Source organism: Saccoglossus kowalevskii, chromosome 12 (assembly GCF_978046115.1).
Source record: "Saccoglossus kowalevskii chromosome 12, keSacKowa6.1, whole genome shotgun sequence".
NCBI classification, from domain to species: Eukaryota; Metazoa; Hemichordata; class Enteropneusta; family Harrimaniidae; genus Saccoglossus; species Saccoglossus kowalevskii.
Genome location: NC_140652.1, coordinates 16,700,340 through 16,713,847, shown reverse-complemented (window position 1 = coordinate 16,713,847; position 13,508 = coordinate 16,700,340). Strand labels below are relative to the sequence as shown.

Below are 13,508 nucleotides of genomic sequence, written 5' to 3'. Positions count from 1 at the left end.
ATGCGTCATGTCAGAAAGTCGTAGCCTCAGTCTCGCTATCTACGAGAAGAGACTTGAATGGGATCTTGACATGATGTCACCATACAGTACTATGCGAGTTGCAAACCCCAAGTAATGTACCTCTGGCTGCACCAAAATTACTACCGGTACTTCTATTTCATCTAAAATTCGGATGAACATTGCACTATTCGACGTCAGCTCCAAAATAAACTTCCAGTCAACAATTTCAAACGCTGAAGTGCAATTTCGATGGGGGAGGGAACACTTTTGAATAACAGTGACAGTGAAAAAAAGTTTCAACAAATGGTGTGACTGGGGTATAACCCCGGAACTGTTTGTACGGCTGGAGTTTTTGGCCATTCACACATTTTATTGGCGTTACATGATGTATTCAAAACTTAGTCTTAGTTTTCAGTATGTTATCCCACTACATCTTGACATTTACGGAGATTTTTATTTAATCGGAATTAGTTGAAACGTTCGAATCCGATCGAGATTGGAGGGATCACGCCCCAGTCACTACGCGAGGTATGGGAAACACTTTCGTTGATTGGATAATGCAAATGTAGGTCACGCTACATGATTGGTTAATTCTACTTTATGCAAATATAAGGAGCCATGTTTGGCGGGTCACGTAAATCTTACTACAAAAAATAAAACGTGTCGTAATACAGCGGTTTTACAAATTGAAGTATTTCGCGTCTTTTATAGATATCCAGCGATTTTAATAGCCCGGTCACTTTGAAGGAATATCACGCACGAATCAGCAGTTACACATACGAAGCAGAGCATTGTTCAGTAATTTTGAGGTATGTATTTTTGTCTGTAGTACGCCGAACGGTTGCTGGCTTAAATTCCAACGTCGGTACGTCCTATCCTATAAAACACTGATATTATATTTGCTTCCATCAGTCTGAATTACCGAGTTTTTGCACTTTGCTCGACGTTGGGTTAATATTAAGCTTGAATTGTACCGTTTCCATATACGCGCACGTTGCTCAACGATCCGCCAGTTCACCCCGACGTGTCCACTATAAATCATATACCGCGTTCAGTGTGACTGTCAATAGAGCCGTTGTTGACATCTCATGCCACGATCAGCCATTTTTCCAGAACGCGAATCTTACCAATCGGCGTAATGTCTACTGTCTCCGTGAATGACGTGTATTGACGTATGGACCCTAAACATACCTGGAAGTAACAGACATGCTCGGTATCCTTATTATAGAGCATAGCAATAAATTCTAGACGTTCCGACCATGGTACTTTGAACAATTCATAAATTTGTTAGATATAAAATATTGTTGACCAATAAATGAGTTTTTGTGACAATCGGAGTGACCACCAACATGACACCATACAACATTTCGAGTCAATGCACACATTACAGAGCATGAACCAATTTATTTCAAGTAAATATTAATTTTATTATATTTTTTATAATTGTTCACAATACTAAGTTAGTGATAATAAAATTGTTATGTTGCTAGTTAAAAATCATGTAAAAATTGCCAGGTTCCAAAAAAATATTATTTTACCATAATACATGTGCTTCCTGGTGAGTGTTTCGCATATGGTCATATTTTTAGTGCTAAAAATACATTCCATTTTGAGTTTACATATTCTTGTAGAAAATGCGTTTTTTTTTTTTTCACTTATGCACATAATTTTCTCCAAAGTTTTTCATCAATTTAAGCAACAAAATAAAGTTTATTCACTATTCATAAATTTTAAACCTAGATAATTTTTCGCAATTTTAAAAAAAATGGTGATCAGGACTTGTAGCCAAGAGGAAATTATGTCAATTTAGTCTAAAATTAAAATACTGTAGAATACTTTATTTCCGCTTGGAATATATTTTTGCTATTTTCGCTGAAGGGATGCTTCAGTGAAAATAAAATCCAGCGAATATTTTTTTTTTCTATGTCTCACATTCAACTCATCAAAAATCAGTGAAAATAAATTCCCAAAAAACACCCAAAAAGCTTTTTCAGCGAAAAATTATTCCAGCTAAAATAAAGTATTTCACAGTACATAAAAACAGGCAAAAACTTGAATCAAATTTTTGTTGAGAAAAATGATGACACTCGAAAGCAGCTTTGATCAGTCTACGGGAGACTATACATTCAGCATGCTACTAATATGAATTTTTTGATCAGTGGATGACAGTCGTACTCTGTACTGTATGGATAGTTGCCACCCTGGTCTCCATGATAGAATAAACTTACACAGCCTTTGGGCAGTATCAATATTGATGCAAGTTTAAATGTTACAGGAGTGGTTTAATCCATGCAGCTTAGCCAGTCCAACCTTTTTCCTTTGTTTTACAAATTGTCCTTCATTTAGAATTATCAACAGCTTTGTTTTAATATTAACAGTTGCTTTTTGTTACGCAAATGTGACCTTTAGACCAGACACCTCTAGTATAGAGGCTTTCATCATTCGACTTATTCGGATAAATATAGCATCTTGATAATAGCCGTGTTCAGGCTACACCAAGTACTGTAAAATACTTTACTCTGGCTTTGAAATAATTTTCACTGAAGGATTGCTTCAGATAAAATAAAATTCAGTGAAAATACCCTTTTCCCTATATTTTACATTCAACTTGTCAAAAATCAGTAAAAATAAATTCCATACAAAACACCCAAAAAGTGTTTTCAGTGAAAATTAATTCCAGCTGAAATAAAATATTTTACAATGCAAGAATGAGTTTTACGCTAATCTTGTATGTCTGCATATCTGCTAGACCCAATTGCTTAAACACACAGGAGTGGAAAGCTGCTAGGTTCTAAGGATCTGAACCAGGTTTTAAAAATGGACCAGACGTAACCTATATACGTTTCCATAGTACAGGCTAACGTTTTTGACCTCTCAGACAATGCTAAGAAGCTGTGCGCGATCACAACTAACATGAATGTTTTGAACAATACATGAGAGTCCTACAGACATAATCACACTTACAATGTATCTTGTTACTTTAGTGCCAAAATTACTTGTCATCCATACAAGCTTATTAGCCAGGAATTTGTAACTGCCAGTCCTAAACAATTCAACTTCATGAAATTGTAGTTGATTTTCAATTAATTTTGGTAAAATTATAAAAAAAAAAACAATAGAAAAAAAAAAAAATGGGGAAAAAGTTGCCAGTCTGTTTGGTGGGTGGACTGGTTGCTGGCTAACACCCTGCATCCATATGACTGACCATATTTAGGACAAAATCCTCCAACTAGTACAGTGCCACGTGATCGTAGACAAGGTTAGATTTCCCTGTGATAGTATTTTAATACAAATTAAGGTTATTCTGTCAGAATTCACTTTACCCAGGCCTATATGCTTAAAAGCTTAAAAAGTGATACTGTGGAATACTTTACTTTATTTTTGCTGAAAAGGCTTTTTGGGCATTTTTTATGTAATTTATTTTCACTGATTTTTAATAAGTTTAATGTGAAATATAGGAAAAAAAGTATATTCGCTGGATTTTATTTTTACTGAATCAACCCTTCAGCGAAAATAAATTTCAAGCGAAAATAAAGTATTCTACAGTATATTCTGGCTCCAATAAATGTCCAACCATGTAAATAAGTTGGCCTGTCACCATATGTTTGTAGTCTATCTTTTTGTTGATTTTGATTGGCTTTTTTGCAAAACAGAAATTTTTCAATCAACTAGTTTGTAAAAGTTTAGCCTGTCAAATCAATTTTTTTGCTTACAAGTCTAAAATGTGAAATGTTCGTCTAAAATGACAGGTAGACGTGTGGCTGACTAAAAACCTGGTTTGTATATGCAATTTGGTTTTTCAGCGCACTGAAGCTCTGTCTCTCAATTATTTGTATTTTCCAAATACATGTTTTATCGCCTCACAGATGAAATAAAAGATCGTTTATGATGTCATTGAAAACAGTGACATTGTTTTGTTTCAGGTAAACATAACATTGAGCCTCCACTTAGAGTGGAAGCTATAAACACATTTCCGCTGTGCTAAGTAGGATTTCACACTTAGTTGTGTAGATTGCCACTCACCAACTTGTTAAGTTGCGTTTCACACCCAATGTTTTTCGTTAATTGGTCATATAGCCAAAGCTATAATTATCCGCCCACCTTTCTCAAACATTCTATTGTCTACCAGCACAATTGTTGCGTCGTGACGGACAGAAAATAATGGTGCCTGACGACAGTCATGTGTTTCGGTCGCTAATTCTGAGTGCCTGATAATGCCGTCACCCGCCGTCCAGTGTAGGGAGAACCCTGCTTTTAGTAGTATGACATAATTTGACCAAAAGACATCAAGTAATGTGAGATTGTTAAGTCAAGTAACACTAACAGTGTTTCATCAATATGTCCTTGTGTTTAGTGCAGGATGTACACAGGTCATCTGGGTTCAATGACATCTTCCTCCCTACTGGACTATCCTATACTTTGTACATGTATGTAATAATGTAAAAATCATGGTTATTTCGACACGTCCTGCAGACCGATAGGCATAGGTTTAAGTGTACATTTCTCAAACAATTCTGTGATGCAATGTCCTACTGCCAAATTTCAATGTGTCGTCAAGAATCTGCCTGTAACACTGAGGTCGTTGAACTCATTCCAAGAACGTGAAATGCTGACGCAGTAAATAATTATGTTTTCAATAAAATGAATACAGTTGTATATTTACTCAGGGGGATTTAATGTGTTACCGTGCATAACAACATAAGAAAATGTTTTTTTCTAAATATAAGCAATTAACAATTCAACATGGAATTGTATATTTTTCTAACTTTTCGTTTATGAAGTTTGCAATTCCGTCAATGGTGAGCATCCCGTTTTGCACTTCATAATGTGATGCACCTCCACAATGTTAACCTTACCCAATCAGAGGTTCAGTTGTCCCAAATAGACTTTTTGTCGAAATGGCAACTAGTGTCAAAGTGAAATTTCTAATTATTTTCTGTGTTTTGAGTGTAAAACAGTAAATTTAAACAGAAAACACTTATGCCCTTTGCCTGAAATAGGTTAAAAAAAATTGAAAATTAAAAAAAATACCAGTAAATTGCTTATGTCAGGTCATGGAGCTATGGTCAGGTGAATCATTGAGATGACTCTCTTCATAGTTTATTGTTCTAGTAATCCATTAAATGAATGATACAGTATTACATTGACACGTATGTTCGACCAGTTCATTGACACGTACCTTTGACCAGACAACTGGTTGAATCTAGTTATAAGATTTCCTACAGTTGTCAGACTGACAGAAAATCCTTTGTCTTGTCAATTGATGTGAAATTTTCATAAATCATCAGCAAAAATTTGTGGCAGTGGAACTTACCTGTTTGCTGTATACATGGTTATAGTTATTATTACTATATTCACATTATATAGCCCTCAATGTTTAAGAGTGCTTTACTAAACAAGTCAAAACAAAAATGTTTTAAAACAATGTCTTGTGACGACTAATACCGTATTTTCAAAGGTAAATTGTTTTACAAGTGAGCTAGCCTAACTAACAACTGTGTATGATATACACATTGCTGAGCATGGCCGATTTTAAAAAAAATTTCACGATTCCCTAGACGTTACCAGGACCAGTCACAAACAAGAACAGACAATGGAGTTTTAGACTAACACCAGACAACTGGAAAGTCAGGAATCACTACTGCTTGAACAGCTGCCAATCTTATCACACCCCATCCATCCATTAAAGGGGCACCACCAGTTAAGCCTAATCTCACAACCAAATTAAAATTAAAAATTACAATGGATAAAACATTGTAATTAACATTGTAAACAACATAAACAATAGTGTCCCATGATTCTTTGGTGCAATCCCTGGGTTTGGAAGGTTCTCCTCTACATAATCTATGTTTATCTCATCCTCCTTAAAACTCAGATTACAGTTACTACGTTCACGTTACGGGATCTCGGCACGTGCCGAAATTTTTAATCAGTTGTGTTTGCAGAGGGATTACAGCAGTTGTGTTCATGTTATTCAGGACCCACTTAGGCCCGACTGGGCTCGTGCCGAAATCACGCTCTCATTCGTTGATCTGTTGGCCCAAACGATACGCATATGATGATAATAATAATTGTTATAGTGAAATTATATCCATGTGTTGCAATGGTGTTTATTACGAGCCATCGTGCACATGAACGGCAAAGAAGATTCGAAAGATAATTATTTTTTTCACGTCAATGTAAAATGTGCAAGAAAATAGAGGTTGTAGAAGCACATAAATATGCGTCGCTGATGACGGTTTGCATTCATTACTACAGCATCCGACCATCTACTAGTATATCCGAATTTCCTGTCATCGTAATTTCATGCTAATATCAATCAACTTATGTTTTTCTTAAATTTACCACCGAGGGCGTGATTTCGGCTCGTGCCGAGCGTTCAGGCAGCAAATCTCGGCACGTGCTGAGTTTCGGTCCCAAGCATCCATCGGGACCGAGATTGAGTTCTTTTCGGCACGTGCCGACTCGGTCCCGACCGTTCACACACAATTTTCGGCACGTGCCGACTCGGTCCCAAGTCTCAGCACGTGCGGAGATCTCTAACGTGAACGCCACTAGTACCTCCAACAATCTGGTTGATTACCTCATCATCATCAGTCAATATTAATTAACACATACACACCTTGCCACACACGGATTATAATGCTACAATGATCATCATCTGTTACGTAATCATTTTATTAATACCATAGCTAGCAGTCGAGATCTCATGGCTGCGGACTTTATTATAATTATCTTTACTTTATTTCCTAACTGCTTATCTGCACACCTTCTAATCTCTCCCTCAACCAATCAGTGGTGCCCTCTCCATCTTGGTTAAATACAAGAATAATGTAGCCACCCAGGGTTCTTCCCAGAAAAAATGCATAGCGCCGGGGCTAATTTGCATAATAATTTGCATATCATTTACATATCTTTCCTTCATTGATTAACAGAACTTATTTACAATTATGAATATTAGTGAGCTCAGTCACAGGGCAAATATTTTTTTTAATGGAATCACATTATGTTTCACAATTTAGAAGAGTTTGAAACATTCTCAAAATACAAATGCTACAGACTAAAAACAAACACAAATACATTATTGTTGCAATTTAATTGTTTTGTAAAACGTTGAAGGAAACGCATTCAAAACGTTAAGCCAGATTTATGTTCACGAATCTCATAATTTTATTCACTCCAAAAACATTCTCCTTCAAAAAATCGATCACGTAATTAATTGACGTATTGTTGTAATTTATTATTCGTACCATCAACTTCTAAAACGTTTACAATTACAGTAATGAGCGAACAAATAAAGCTTCAAAACGTTCATCAAAGTTACGACGTGACATAACTTACTTGGCCATGTTATACACCAGTTATAGCAATAATTCCTCAACAAATTTTACTTTTTTTTTTTTTTATATGAAATGTAAGTAAAATCCGACTTATTTTTATCGGGAGCGATTATTTTTGATCACTTGATCGCTTCGGTAAAAAAAAAACAGTCCCGCCATGATGTTTGTGAAACATTAGCATGTGTCCTTTGACCCGATGGGTCAAGAATTCCATTAACCAATCAAAATGCCGCATGGTAATGCCGGTAGAACCCGAAGTTTTCCGAATGGTAGTGATCATAAAAATTACATTGCGGAAGTAAAGCGATGTCGTAGCACGATGTCTTGGCATCGATTTCAATTGAAAACTGCATGACAGCTTTCGAAAGAGGTAATTTGCAATTTTTAAAAGGTAAATTAGGTCTTGAAAGAAGAGTTTTTACATGATTCGCAATGATAACATTCAAATGTATTTTACCAAATCACGCAATAAACACGTTGTTTTTTCTTGAGTAGCGTGAACTGATCGTGAACTCCGATTTGACCATGTTATATCGAGGTGGAATTGATTTTGAAATAATTTTAGCTTTCAATCTAAAGACTGTGTCTATCGCAGAAAGTATTTACTTACAAACAAAGAGGTGCTAATTCCACAAATTTGACTAGCCGCTACGTATCGTGCGACTAGGTCTATTGTTTATAAATTATAATCCACGACTGGCAGGATGCGTGTCGGTCGGTACGTAATTATACCAACAATCAGACAATAGTCCTCGTCGGAAGCATTTCCGTGGTGGTCACTAATTTTGAGTGACGGTCGGGGCCGACCGGCGTGGCGAACAAAGCTTTTTCACATCTGATATTGGCATGTCAAATATGAAATCAAGCGCCGAGGTGGGAACACATAGCGCCGAGGTCCCAAGTGAAGCGCCGAGATTCACAGGTATAGCACCGCGGACCTCGGCGCTAAAAAGCCCTGGGGAGAACCCTGTAGCCACCCATCTTCACTTGTTTTACACTTGTCTCAGTGCTTGCTGTTTTGATCTACTAGCCTAACTGGGAGGGGGGGGGGTTGTCACTGTAGCATGCACAGCCATGCTTGGGTAACACTGTGTCTTTGCTGCAGTGCTAGTCATGTTGAGACGGGTACCATGGCAACATTATCTATGATGTCCAGGGTTGCCAAAGTGATCTCACTTACTCGGATACCGCATTGTCATGTCATGATGTAACTCAAATAACATAGCCCCAAAAAAATGTCTAATCTTGTCAAAATAAATATGTTCAGTTTTTGCAATGTAATTTTCTATAACATCTACATGTATACAAATGTAGTTCCATCAAAGTTTGTCAGATAAAAAATGTAAGAGCTATTTACTGTAAAATTTAAATTGTAAGTGAAAAAATTTTTTTGCTGTTTCGTATGGAATTTATTTTTCGCTGATTTTTGATGAGTTGAATGTAAAATATAGGAAAAAAGTATATTTGCCGGATTTTATTGTCAGATAAAGTATTTTCCAGTGTAACACATTTGTTTTGGTGGCATGACGTGTCTATTGTCTGAAGGGCTTAGAACATCATCCGACACTGACTGGTGTGATCACAAAGGGCCCCCAGCCTGTGATATGCAGTCACCAGATTCCACACCTCTTTAATCAATGTGTTGACATGGTTACATAGTTAAGTACCTGGGATGCAGCATGGAAGGTAAAAAGAGAGGAGATAGAACGACTTTTAATCCGATTTATTTCTTTTGTTTCAAGCTGACAATATCGCCTTATTGCTATTGTTTATATTTCGTTTTCCCCCTCACCAGTATTTACTCACCAAAATCGGATGAACTCACATTTTTCTTGATCGAAAAAAAAAATCACCATCACGAGTGTCACTGCGCATCAGCGAAGAGACGGAAGAGTGTATGTGCAGAAAGGTTCACGAGACGTCATAGGTCATTGACAAGGCCTGACACCGGAAACGAAACACTCGTAAGTTGTATTCCAACGTGAGCGGATGATACGCTGCTCGGTCTCTGCACGTAAACTTGTTCCATTTTTAAAGACGAAAAAAACTAGACGCCCGGTTGTCTCCCGAAGTATTTAAAGCTCAAGTGGGACTTGTTTGTATGCAGTGATATGCGATGGTGAAAAAAAACAAGATTTGTTCGCAATAGTTTCGCCAATTTGTTATCGCCTCGACACAACAAATATACTTATCATATGGACGGTGGTGCGATGCTAGACCCCTGGTGCGATCACGAACAGTTATTGTTGTGTAAGTTTTCTGATATGAGCATATAAATACATATTATTCATTTCATTTTAACGATTTTTACAGTTATTGTCCGCGATTGAAATACTCAAATAGGGAAAGATGTTGGGTTATGGTTATGTTGCTGTCTTGCTTGATAGTTTTACTGGTGCAGCAAGATTTGTTGTCATGTTTGAATTGAGCCGACTCGAATATTAATTATTCATATAATCGCATTACGGAATTGTTTACCTAGTAAATAAATCGAAACGATCATCGAACAAGGGAAAACAATAGCGTCCTATCTCCTCTCTTTTTACCTTCCATGTTATAATGTAAGACTAATATAGTGACAGATCTAGGGATCACAAGTGAGTTTGAATCATAACTGAAAAGAGATTATGGGTGTTCTGTGTGTAATTTATTTTCACTAAGTTTTGGCAAGTTAAATGTAGAATATAGAAAAAAAGGGTATGTTCGCTTGATTTTATTTTCACTGAATCACTCCTCCAGTGAAAATAGTAAACATTAATTCCAAGCGAAAATAAAGTATTTTACAGTACTGTAAACCACTTTTGTTTCACAAGACAAATTTCTAAATTTTGGAGCAGTTAATATTTTGGGGGAGGGGGGGGGGGGGTTTACGACACAGAATGTCAGTCACTTTCGCAAAATTGTTGTCTTGACCACAGTCCCTCTATCCCCGGTCTGGAAAGGGTCATTGTATTAGGTGTGAATTGGCCTCCTTCCCTGGCAAAGGCGCATTGCGGGTATGGGCAAAGCATTGTCACGTGATCAGTACGCAGCCGGCCACTATTTTTGACATCGACAGTGATATGTGTTTGTTTTACAACTTAGTTGTTTATTCCAGAATTCAAGCTTTTTCACATGTTTTAACCAGGATATCGATGTAAGGTCATATTTTAGCCAGCGAGTAGTTCTTTAATTCATCTATTTTACTAGCAGTGACACATTTTCGCAACAAATTTTCATACCATTACCAAGATATTTGTCGTTTTTGATTTTGCGGTGATTGAAATGAACTCTATTTTATTTACCATACTTCTCGGCGCGAAACCAATATTTGTCTTCGATTTTGACATTTTATGATCGAAACATATAATTAAATATTGGTGGGCTGATTTGTTATTTGTCACACCGCATTTTATTAATGTTAAATTGAGCGACTTTTATGGATGCTTTTTAGATCGTGAATGCAAATGGCAACGTTTTGAAATGACAATGTACGCTATTTTGTACTAAAAAATCATTTATATACAAACATTGAAGCATTGTTATATACTTTTGCATAGAATAAAGTCGTTAGTTGTTGTATAGTTGACTTGTACTGTTATGAACCCTAAGAACCAGAAATATCACAGGTTTTTCAATCGATCACGTTAACATGAACGACGCCATTTTAACAAGATTTGTTTAGCGATGTCAGCATGTTGGCACACAAAGTTTTTTGACTCCCATGTGCGAAGCACAAAAAGGGAGTCTTTGCAGTTAGTGTGTCTGTATGTGTGTGTGTATGTATGTGTGTCCGTCCGTCTGTTCCACTGATATCTCAAGAACCATACATCAGTTTTTGATGAAACTTGGTGCATAGATGCTCTGGGCCAATGCGCAGATTTGATTAGGTTTTGGTAAAAATATGTGCAATATTAATTACCTAATTTGCATGATAATTAGCTGATTTTTGGCTGTTTCATGACTGTTCCACTGATATCTAAAGAACCACTCATTGGATTTTGATGAAACTTGGCACACAGATGCTCCAAACTAATGCGCAGATTTGATTAGTTTTGGGTAAAAATATGTGCAATATTAATTACCTAATTTGCATAATGATTAATCAATTTTCGGCTTTTCCACTGATATCTCAAGTACTAATCATCACATTTCAATAAAACTTGGTACATAGATGTCATAGGACACTGCACAAACCTGAAAGTTTTTAGGGTAATATCAGTAGATATTAATTACCTAATTAGCATAATTAATTAATTTTCAGCTTTTGATATTTCAAGTAGTAATTGTCACATTTCAATGAAACTTGGTACATAGATGTCATAGGACACTGCACAAACCTGATAGTTTTTAGGGTAATATGAGTACATATTAATTAGCTAATTTGCATAATTAATTAATTTTCAGCTTTTGATATTTCAAGTAGTAATCATCACATTTCAATGACACTTGGTACATAGATGTCATAGGACACTGCACAGACCTGATAGTTTTTAAGGTAATACGAGTACATATTAATTACCTAATTTGCATAATTAATTAATTTTCAGCTTCTGATATTTCAAGTAGTAATCATCACATTTCAATGAAATTTGGTACATAGACATCATAGGACACTGCACAGACCTGATAGTTTTAGGCTAATATCAGTATATATTAATTAGCTAATTTGCATAATTAATTAATTTTCAGCTTTTGATATTTCAAGTAGAATCATCACATTTCAATGACACTTGGTACATAGATGTCATAGGACACTGCACAAACCTGATAGTTTTTAGGGTAATATGAGTACATATTAATTATCTAATTTGCATAATTAATTAATTTTCAGCTTTTGATATATCAAGTAGTAATCATCATATTTCAATGAGACTTGCTACATAGATCTTCTAGGATTATGCAGAGACCTAATTAGTTTTAATTGGATATTAATTACCTAATTTGCATAATGTTCCACTGATATATAAAGAACCACAAATTGGATTTTAATGAAACTTTTAAAGAGAACTATGCAGAAACCCAATTAGTTTTTGGTAAATATTTATGCTTATTAATCTCCTAATTAACATAATTAATTAACACTGATATCTCAATTACTGATCATCACATTTGAATAAAATTTGGTACATAAATGCTCTAGGACAATAGACAGGCCTGATTAATTTTGGGTTAAAATTTGTTCATATTAATTCTCTAATTAGCATAATAATTCATAATTTTTTTGTTCTGTTCTGTTCATATTAGTTACCTGATGTACATAATTAGTTTTCAGCTTTTCTATCAATATCTCATGTACAAGTAATTTTGAATTAATTTTTAATGTGTCTTCAATACTCTCAACACACGGGAGTTCTTTCTATAAAGCTTTCTTTGATTCCCTATTAAAACTAGAAGATTAACATAATTCCCGATATTAATCTTTACATTGTAGGAACTGGATGTTTATGAGTTGGTAGGCTGGTTTTGATGCGCATCACCGTTAAAAAAAACAAATTTCATAGTGATAATTTTGTTTACATGTTTGTTTATGTTGTGGTTGCCCGAATTTGAAGTCATACAATGAGGTATTGCTTTGCATGACGGTAAATTTTCCGATTTTAATGAATATTTTGACGGTATTGTAATCTGTCTGACTTCCTGACTCCCTCGGCCCGGGTGTGAACGGTTTGTTTACCCAAACCGCGGTTCGAGACAAAAGAACGTTGGTCGTTTCCAGACCGGGGATAGAGGGACTGTGTCTTGACAAATGCCATAAAAATATCAAATCTCAAACATTCCAAGCAGTGAAAGTTAAGTGGCTTACAGTATTTTGACCTTTTGAAGTGTAAACAAAACTCATTCATTGCTGGGCTTCTGCTATTAATAAAATATTTTTAACCACATTATTTAAATAGTAGTAAAGTTCAAACCGGTTTAGTCGATTGGGGAGAAATTAATAATATTGTCAAATTTGTTCAAACTAGTTTAGCCACTTAACAAATTGGGAGAAATTAAAACAATTGAGCGATGCTACTGCAATGAACACTTTACAGTTTATATTGAACAACACGTTTTCTTGATGTTTAAATTTTATTTCTGAATAATTCATAGTTTTTTTGTTTGTTTTTTGTATTGATTAATATTTCTATTACAATATACTGAAAGAAATGTATAATTCTAAAGATGCAATAAACAATTATTATTAGT

The 13,508-nt window shown here is 35.4% G+C and overlaps 1 protein-coding gene across 1 annotated transcript in view; it reads left to right on the top strand.

Annotated features, from left to right (window-relative positions):
• The first annotated feature begins 624 nt into the window (after positions 1–624).
• Positions 625–13,508, top strand: part of LOC100377037 (mitochondrial glutamate carrier 2-like) — a 32,692-nt gene continuing 19,808 nt past the window's right edge. Inside the window, exon 1 of the mRNA XM_085506159.1 lies at positions 625–809. The gene's annotated coding sequence lies outside the window, so the exon portion shown is untranslated. The remainder of the gene's footprint in view (positions 810–13,508) is intronic.